The sequence below is a fragment of the Tamandua tetradactyla genome, chromosome 9 (assembly GCF_023851605.1).
Source record: "Tamandua tetradactyla isolate mTamTet1 chromosome 9, mTamTet1.pri, whole genome shotgun sequence".
NCBI classification, from domain to species: Eukaryota; Metazoa; Chordata; class Mammalia; order Pilosa; family Myrmecophagidae; genus Tamandua; species Tamandua tetradactyla.
In genome coordinates, this window is record NC_135335.1 from 23,559,563 (window position 1) to 23,568,528 (window position 8,966).

Sequence of the window (8,966 nt, forward strand, 5' to 3'; positions counted from 1 at the left end):
GGAAAAAATAGAGTTAAAATGTTTGGGAAATACAAGGCTCAAATCCATAGTTACCACAAGGAATACTACCACTTATTGGACTTTGATGATATTTAGATATCGGGTCAGAGCACTGGGCCTTCTGGGTTCCTTCCTTTCATTTTAGAAAAAATTGCAGTCAGATCACCTCATTTCTCCTCCACAACAACACTCCAGCAAAGCTTATAATTTCCTTCATAAAAATTCAATAATCTCTACCTCTCTCTGTTTCAACAATAGGTGGTCCCAGGTGATGAGGTAACTACATACCTGTTCTTCATTAAATCTGCTACTTTACAGACAAAACTGCTGCTGCTGCTGCTACAAGAGAGGCAGTACAGTACAGAGATTTAAAAAATGAATTTCAAAGCAGATAGCCTGAACATAACTTCTAATTAGCCAAACTGGTTAACCAATCTGAATTGGTACATAAATTTTCTACAATATGCATTGTCAGAACTTCTACAATCATACATAGAAAACTTAACATATGCTATTACAAGAATTGAACTAGGAACTTAACGTGGTTTACTTGCAAGATCAAACAGCTAGACAAGCATAACAAGTTCTTTCCAACTCCAGATAGTTGCAGCGCTCATGCTAAATTTATATTAAAATCTTTTAAAACAAAGAATTCTTCAGACGACTTCAAAGTGCTCCTTTTAGAATACAGAGCTGAAGAATGGGGATTTCCAAGTGAATCCACTAATTCCTGACATAGGATATAGGATATAGGATTCCTGATAGTGGATATAGCAGAATGAGCCAGTCAGAAGTTGGGTTTATAATAAGGAAAGAATAATATTAATAACAGAGTATTTAATGGACAGAATCCTGTTTGCATCAAGGAATGCATAATGAATGGGACGTGTATTAGTTAAGGTTCTCTAGGGAAACTGAAAAAATAGGAAATATTCATGAATGCAAAATTTATAAAAATGTCTAACACAACCATGGTAACATAGAGTCCTAAATATGCAGGGCAGGCTGTGAAGCTGACAATTCCAATGGAGGGTCTAGATGAACTCCACAAAAGAGCCTGTCTCTTCTGAATCCTCCTTAAAAGGCTTCCAGTGATTAGATTAAGCATCAATCATTGCAGTAGACAATCCCCTTGACTGATTACAAATACATCAGCTGTGGATGCAGCCAATGTGATCATGATTTAATTCTAGGAAATATCTTCATAGCAACAGACATGCCAGAACTTGCCCAAGCAGACAAACAGGTACCACCACTTGGCCAAGTTGACACATGAACCTGACCATTACAGGATGCAGTGGTCTATGAAGTATGCTATGAAATAGCTATGAAAATACATAATAGACCCAACTATGCAAAGAACCATACAGAAAATAACTCAAGAATGCTTTGTCTATGCAAAAAGAATAACCTCACAACATTTCCTCTTCTTCCTACCAAAAAAGTCTAAGCATGTAGAATAGGATCAGAAGTCTGGCAAATAGATTTCACTTTCATGCCATGAAAACAAGGAAATTACAACTACCTGCCTGTATTTGTAAACACCTTTCCTGAATGTGTTGAAGCATTTCATTTCAAACTTGAAAAGGCATCAGAGGGGCTAGGTCATTATACAAGAAATCATTCCACAGTTCGGAGTGTCATTTTCTATCTGAAATATTACTGCAAGTTCCTTCATTGCCAAGGTAACTCAAGAGCTGCAGAATGTCTTAAGAATTCCCTAATTAGGTATCATAATTAGTCCCAAAATGGGTAGAACACATTATATTTTCTTAAACCAAGTTCCTTTCTTCAAATGCTGAAATGCTTTTACTAGGTCAAACCTTTCTTGACAGTGCCTTGTTTTCTTGGAATAAATACTTTTGGTTTGTTTGTTTTCATGGGCAGGCACCTGGAACTGAACCTGGGACTCCTTATGTTTCTGTATGGTTCATAGCTATTTCATAGCATGCATCATGGAAACTACATGAATCATAGAAATCATCGTCTACAGGAACACTGAAAAACAAAGCATCACACCTTAAAGAGAATTTTGGCTAAAAATGTGCCAAGAGTCAATTTCAACTGGGAAAATGTTTTGCCAGTTGCATTGCTTAGGCCAGTGGTAACCACTTGTAGCAAGCTGTGTTTGAACACTTCTGAAATAGCATATGGGAGACACATCCTTAAAACCAGTTTTTACTGTTATCTGCAAAGTGGTCATGTAATGAAGGAATTGCAAATTATAAAATGTGTACTATTTCAAGGACCCACTCAGTCAGCTGTACAGCAATATGCTTCTAGTCATCTTTTATTCCTGACTGATGCTCCCCTACATTGTGTAAGTCCAGAGCTTTAGGTGCTTCTTAAAAATTGATAAAAACAGAGGTTGAATAGTTGAGTGGAAGCCCAGTAGGTTGGGCTGTATAGAATTGTGCTTATTACCCATTCTTCTGTTAATTTGCAGGGAGTCAAACCTTACATACATCATTCTAGGGTTAAAAAACTCCCTTGTCAAGAAAGCAATTCTCAACCACAGTGAGGAAAACCTGAAATTTCAAGGGAATCATCAACATCAAGAGATGACTGCCACCTAAGCCTATACTTCCCATCTCCTAGATATGCTGGTGAACACATCGAAGACTTAAAACTGCTCTTTAAGCAGTGATTGGCTGCACTGGCTGGCTTTGTGTTATTCTTTTCCTTATGGACTGGCTAATCTTTATCATTTTAAAGATACTCTTTGACATATGCTTTTTTTCTAAAGGCTGGAATAATATTCAGTATAGTACTCTGCAATAATTTGGGTATAGTCTGGAGTAATCTGAAACCTAAGGCTGTTTTATTTTTCTTAGGATAATACATGGATGAATAATATTTAAGGGTGAAACTTGGCTGGTACTAATCTATGTCTTGTTTAATAAGTATTCATGACTTTATGCCTTCTGCCAGAATGGTGGAACCATTTCAGTTGCAGCTGATGATGTAACAGTGGCTGAGTTGTCACGGTTCTGTTTCTTACTCTTTCCCTACAATATTAAAACTATAAAAACTACTATCACTATATTTCTTCCCCTTTTACTTTTTATGTCCTTCTATATAACTATATTATCCTGTCCTTGATGGGCTCCTGATGGTAATATTTTCCTTCAATGGGCATACGTCTATGCCATCTCTATGAATCAACTGAATTTTTAGATGTGTGGTCAACTCTCACTTTCTAGCTTTCTGATTTATCCTGTTGGATCCTACCCCTCCAGGGGAAAAAATGGATGCTCTAAAAAACTTAATTAAAGGAAAACAAAGATGACTAATGTACCTTAATACTGCAGACACAATAAAAACTGACCCTAATGATTGGCCTATCGACATTAATGCCACCCAGACACATGATCTGTTTCAACGATTATATGATTGTTAAAATGGTCACATGATGAGCAAGACAATCGACTAAACATAAAACAACTGTTAGAGAAAAGGAAGTGCACACAGAACTGTAGGACAGAATAGTATTGTTAACCTTTGGGATAGCCACCTGTTCTAGTTTGTTAGCTGCCAGAATGCAACACATGAGAGATGGATTGCCTGTTAATAAAAGTTACTTCTTCAGAGAAAAAGAAGCTAACTTTCAACTGAGGCTCTTTCTTATGTGGGAAGGCACAGGATGGTCTCTGCTGGCTTTCTCTTCAGGCCTCTGGGTTCCAACAACTTTCCCTGGGGTGATTTCTTTCTGCATCTCCAAAGGCCTATGCTGAGCTGTGGGTGCTGAGATGAGGTACGCTGAGCTGCTTGGGCCGTGTTACACTGAGTCTCTCATTTAAGCACCAGCCAATTAAATCAAACATCATTCATTGCAGCAGGCATGCCTCCTAGCCAACTGCAGATATAATCAACAACAGATGAGGTTCACATGCCATTGGCTCATGTTCACAGCAATAGAACTAAGCATCTTCACCTAGCCAAGTTGATACCTGAATCTAACTACTACACCACCTAAGTCAAAAGTTCCCCCTTTGGGAAGTTGCCAAGACCAAGGGATTAGAAATAGTCATATTTGAAGAATCTCTACTTAACTAGAAAGCGTATTATCATTGGGTAAAACCACTGTTTCTTCTAATATAGTGAGCTCTAAGATTAAATAGTTAAAACAGGCCAACTGGGGAAAATTTATAATTATCATATGAGAAGGTTGGTGGATTTTATTCCAAAGAAAATAGTTTACATAAAAGTTTTTGGATAGGGGACTCACATGATTAGTAATGCAATTTAGGAAGTTACTTCTTTCATTTTTCACATCCAGATGGTGATACCTGGTGGCTCTTTCAATGCAGATTGCTATAAGAATAAAAGTAATTTGATTCTTTCACTCATATGTGTTCAGAATACCTTTCCAAAGCAAGTCTGTATTCTCTATAATGATCATAATACCGGGAACACAGGATTTGAACCATAATGAATATCACTTTTTTATTTCAGAAGCATACCTTTCACATGGCAATTATTTTTCTCCCTATTTCCTAAGCTTTGGACTAGAGGACTCAGAATGTCTGTAATCACAGCACAAAACACAGAGATTTCCTTGTCATTATTCTCAGCAGGTAGAATATAGTTATACACACAGAACACAAAAAACAAACTACATGCAGAATGTAAGAGCTACAGGTTGAGAGACCTTGCATCATCCTACAGAAGAACTTGTCCTAAGATTGTACAGTATGTTTGTGTAAGAAGACATCAGAACAAGAAAAATTGTAACCACCAATATTCCTGAATTGATAATAGCTAAGATAATAACCGTATGAACATCTTTGCACACCAGTTTCAAAAGCAGCTTCACATCACATGTGTAGTGACTAATCTCATTAGGGCCACAGAAAGGAACATCAAGGGCTATGAGCAGTAAAATAATTGAGTGCCAAAAGCCTACGTACTACACATCTCATGAACAAGATGAGGGTGTAATACCTCTGCCTGGTCATGATGACCATGTAGTACTGAGGCTTGACAATGGCAGGATAGCAATCAAAAGCCAAGGGCACCAAGATTAAGACTCCCAGCCCTGCCAGAAGTGGGTTGGGGAGAGTTGGACATAGAGTTGTAGGAAATGCTTTTTTCTCTCTGCAGCTTCGTCTCGGATTAGCTAGTGAACCACAGCAAAGGTGAAGAAGTGGTCCATGAGGGTGAGGTGGTAGAGAAAGTAGTACATGAGTTGTTTGATTAGATGGCTGCATGTGGTTGTAATATGACGTTCCCCATTAAAACTGTCCAGCAACAGAGCAGAAACCAGAAACAGAAAAGTAGTTCTATTTGCCTGTTCTCTCAGAGCCCCAATAAGACATATTCAGTGGTTATGATTTTCTGTAAGGATGAGTAAGTTCAGAGTACACACCAAAAACTTTATCTGTAATAATATAAAATGAATATTAAGATTAAGTAGCATTTTATAACATTTAGAGAGATTAAGTTAAAATATGTCACAAGTCACAGCAGTTTCCTTACAAGCTAATTCTTTTAAATGCTATGTAGATTTTGGGTTTTTTATTACATCAAATGATAGTAAATGAGAATGTATTTTAATTCTGACACTCTTACAACTAATTTGCATGCACATATAATTTTTAATGCAAATTTATCCAGATATATTCACATTCCATATATTCATCCAAAGTATACAACCAATGGTTCAGAACACCATCATATACTTGCACATTCATCACTATAATCGATTTTTCAATGTTTTCAGTATTCCAAAACAATAAGAGTAAATATAAAAATAAAAGTAAAAAATAGCACCCAAAATATCCCATACTGCTTATCCCTCTATATTATTTATTTATTTATTACCTTTATTCTTACTTGGGCAAGTTTGAAAGAATGTATGTACCCTAGAAAAGCCAAGTCTTCATCCTAATCCCATTTTGAAATAGGCAGCCATTTATTTTAATCCCTATTCAATACTGTATGTTTGAAACTTTAATTAGATCATCTCCCTGGAGATGTGACTCAATCAAGAGTGGTTGTTAAACTGGATTAGGTGGAGATGTGTCTCCACTCATTCTAACTGGTCTTGATTACTTTAGTGGAATCCTACAAAAGGGAGATTCAGAGAAAGCAGAGAAGAATGACAGAGCCACAAGAAAGCCACTACAGAGAACACTGCAGAACCAGGAAGCAGACAGTCCACCAGCCAGCAAGGAACTGGAGAGGAAGCAAGCAGATGACATCGTGTTCACTCTTCCAACTGAGAGAAATCCTGAACTTTATTGACCTTCTTGAATGGAGGTATCCTTCCCTCGATGTTTTAGATTGGACATTTCCATAGACTTGCTTTAATTGGGACATTTCCATGGCCTAAAAACTATTAACTTCAATTTATTAATTTCCCCTTTTTAAAAGCCTTCCATTTCTGGTATATTGCATTCCAGCAGCTAGCAAACTAGAACATCACTTAAGTGTCCATACACTGGGTAAAGGGAGTGTTAACCACAAGATTTTCACAATTGCATGGTCACGCTGTAAAAGCTATATAGTTATACAGTCATATTCAATAATTGAGGAAATTGGATAACCTTTCAAGAGTTTTGGTTGTTTCCTTCTAGCTATTCCAATGCACTGAAAACTAAAAAGGGATATCTATATAATGCATAAGAATAGCCTACAGAATAAAGGATTGCAGGATCAGAGGGCAACCCTATACTTAGCCTCCTGTGGAATCACCACACTGCCCTCCAAAAGGTCTTCACCATTCTACTTCCCTAACAAGAGTGAATAAGTACATCTTTATCCAACTTTTCTTCAGCACGTGTATCTTTCTGTTTATTTTTAAACAGTTTTACTCACAAACAACATAATCCATCCTTAATAAACAATGTTTTCCAGTATAATCACAGAGTTATGCATTCATCACCACAATCTATATGAGGACATTTCCATTTCTTGTGCAAAGAAATAAGAAAAGGGGAGAAAAATTAGAATAAGAAATTGAAAAAATAAAATAAAATAAGAAAGGAGAAATAATGACACCACCAAGAATCCCATACCCCTCACTTATATCCCCCTCTCATTGGCATTTAGCTTTGGTATATTTCCTTTGTTATATTTAATGGATGACTATAACAATGTCACTGTTAACTATATACCCAAGATTGCATTGATTTTATTTTTTTCATATATCATCATACTTTCAACACCCTGCATGGTTGACATTCATTTGTTCTCCCTCCTGTAAAAACTTTCTTATCTCTGTACATTTAATCATCATCATTGTTCACTCTAGGTTTCACTGAAGTATACCTCCCTAATAGTTATCTTCTATCTTTCCTTCTGGTGGCATACATTCCGCTATCCTTTCTCTCTCAATCATACTCACATTCAACTTTCTTTAGTTTATTTACAGTACTGTGTTACTGTCAGACAGCATTGTGCTATCCATTTCTGGATCTTTACAATCAGTATTGCTGAACATTCTGTGTTTTCAATTTTAACTCTCAAATTTTGCTCATTGATGTAGTTCATGTTTGTGAGACCATATAGTATTTGTCCTTTTGCTTCTGGCTAATTCATCCACATTTCTGTACCTGCAATGATTTTATTCTGACACATAATGTCTTATTTTGTCTCTCTTCTTATCTTTACTGATAGTCTCATTTCTACACTCTTATCCAGACTTCTCTCTCCTGTCTTTTCCTATCTTCCTGTAATGCTCCCTCTAGTATTTCTTGTAAAGCATGTCTCATTCACAAACTCCCTCAGTGTCTGTTTGTCTGAAAATATCTTAAACTCTTCCTCATTTTTGAAGGGCAGCTTTGCTAGATATCAATTCTTGGTTGGAAGTTTTTCTCTTTTCTTATCTTAAGTATATCATACCACTGCCTTCTCACCTCTATGGTTTCTGCTGAGAAATCTGCACATTCTTCTTGAGCTTGCTTTCTGTATGGTTGATTTCAGAATTCTCTCTGTGTCTTTGACATCTAACAATCTGATTAGTGTTTTGGAGTGAGCCTATTCACATCTATTTTATTTGAGGTACACTGTGCTTCTTATTTCTATAATTTTATGTCTTTCATAAAATGTGGGAAATTTCAATGATTACTTCCCCCATTATTCTTTCTGCCCCCTTTCACTTCTCTTCTCCTTCTCTGACAACCATAACAAGTTTATTCTTGTGCTCCATGTTGTTATTCAACTTCCTGAGACCCTGCTCATACTTTTTCATTCTTTTTCCAATTTGTTCTTTTGTAGGTAAGATTTTTTGTGTCCTGTCCTCTAGTTCACTAATCCTTTCCCCAGCCTCTTCCAACCTGCTGTTACAAGTCTACATTGTGTTTTTCATCTTTTCTATTGTGCTTTCATTGTTATAAGTTTTGCAATTTGTTTCCTTCAAGCTTTCAAGATCTTCATTATGTTTGCCCAATGTCTTTTTTATATCCTCCATCTCTTTTACCATATCTTCTCTCACCTCATTGATTTTGTTTCTGAAGTGATTTGGCATGCTTGTTCAAAAACTTTAATTAGTTATTTCCAGTCCTGTATCTCAACTGAAACATTATTTTTTTTCTTTTGACTGGACCTATCTTCATTTTTCCTAGTATTACTTTAATTTTTTCCTGATGTCCAGGCATCAGATTTTCTTGATTATTTCATTCAGGGGGTCATTTTCACTCTTTTACCCCAGGTTTTTTTTTATTGATGGCTTTGTTCTCTGTTATCTGTTCTTTGGCATTCAGTTCAACTTATTCTAGACCTCTTGCATAGCTTCTGTTCACTCATCAATTTTTTTTCAGCCATTGTTTTTCTGCTCCTTAACCTGCTTATTAGGAATCTTTTGTTGTTGTTGTTGAGGGGTTTCCCAAGATATAATTGACTCCAATCAGGTTTTCAGATACAAAGACAGGCCCACTTATTAGGAAGAGGGTGTATTCAGTATCAAGTTTCCCTGAGTATGAGACCTAGCAGATTCTTCAATATTCCTACGGAGACTCTAGGTG

At 36.4% G+C, this 8,966-nt stretch overlaps 1 pseudogene; it reads right to left on the reverse strand.

Moving 5' to 3' along the window:
- Window positions 1-4,446: 4,446 nt before the first annotated feature.
- Window positions 4,447-7,444, reverse strand: LOC143645623 (olfactory receptor 4P4-like; annotated as a pseudogene).
- Between the last annotated feature and the right edge of the window lie 1,522 nt (window positions 7,445-8,966).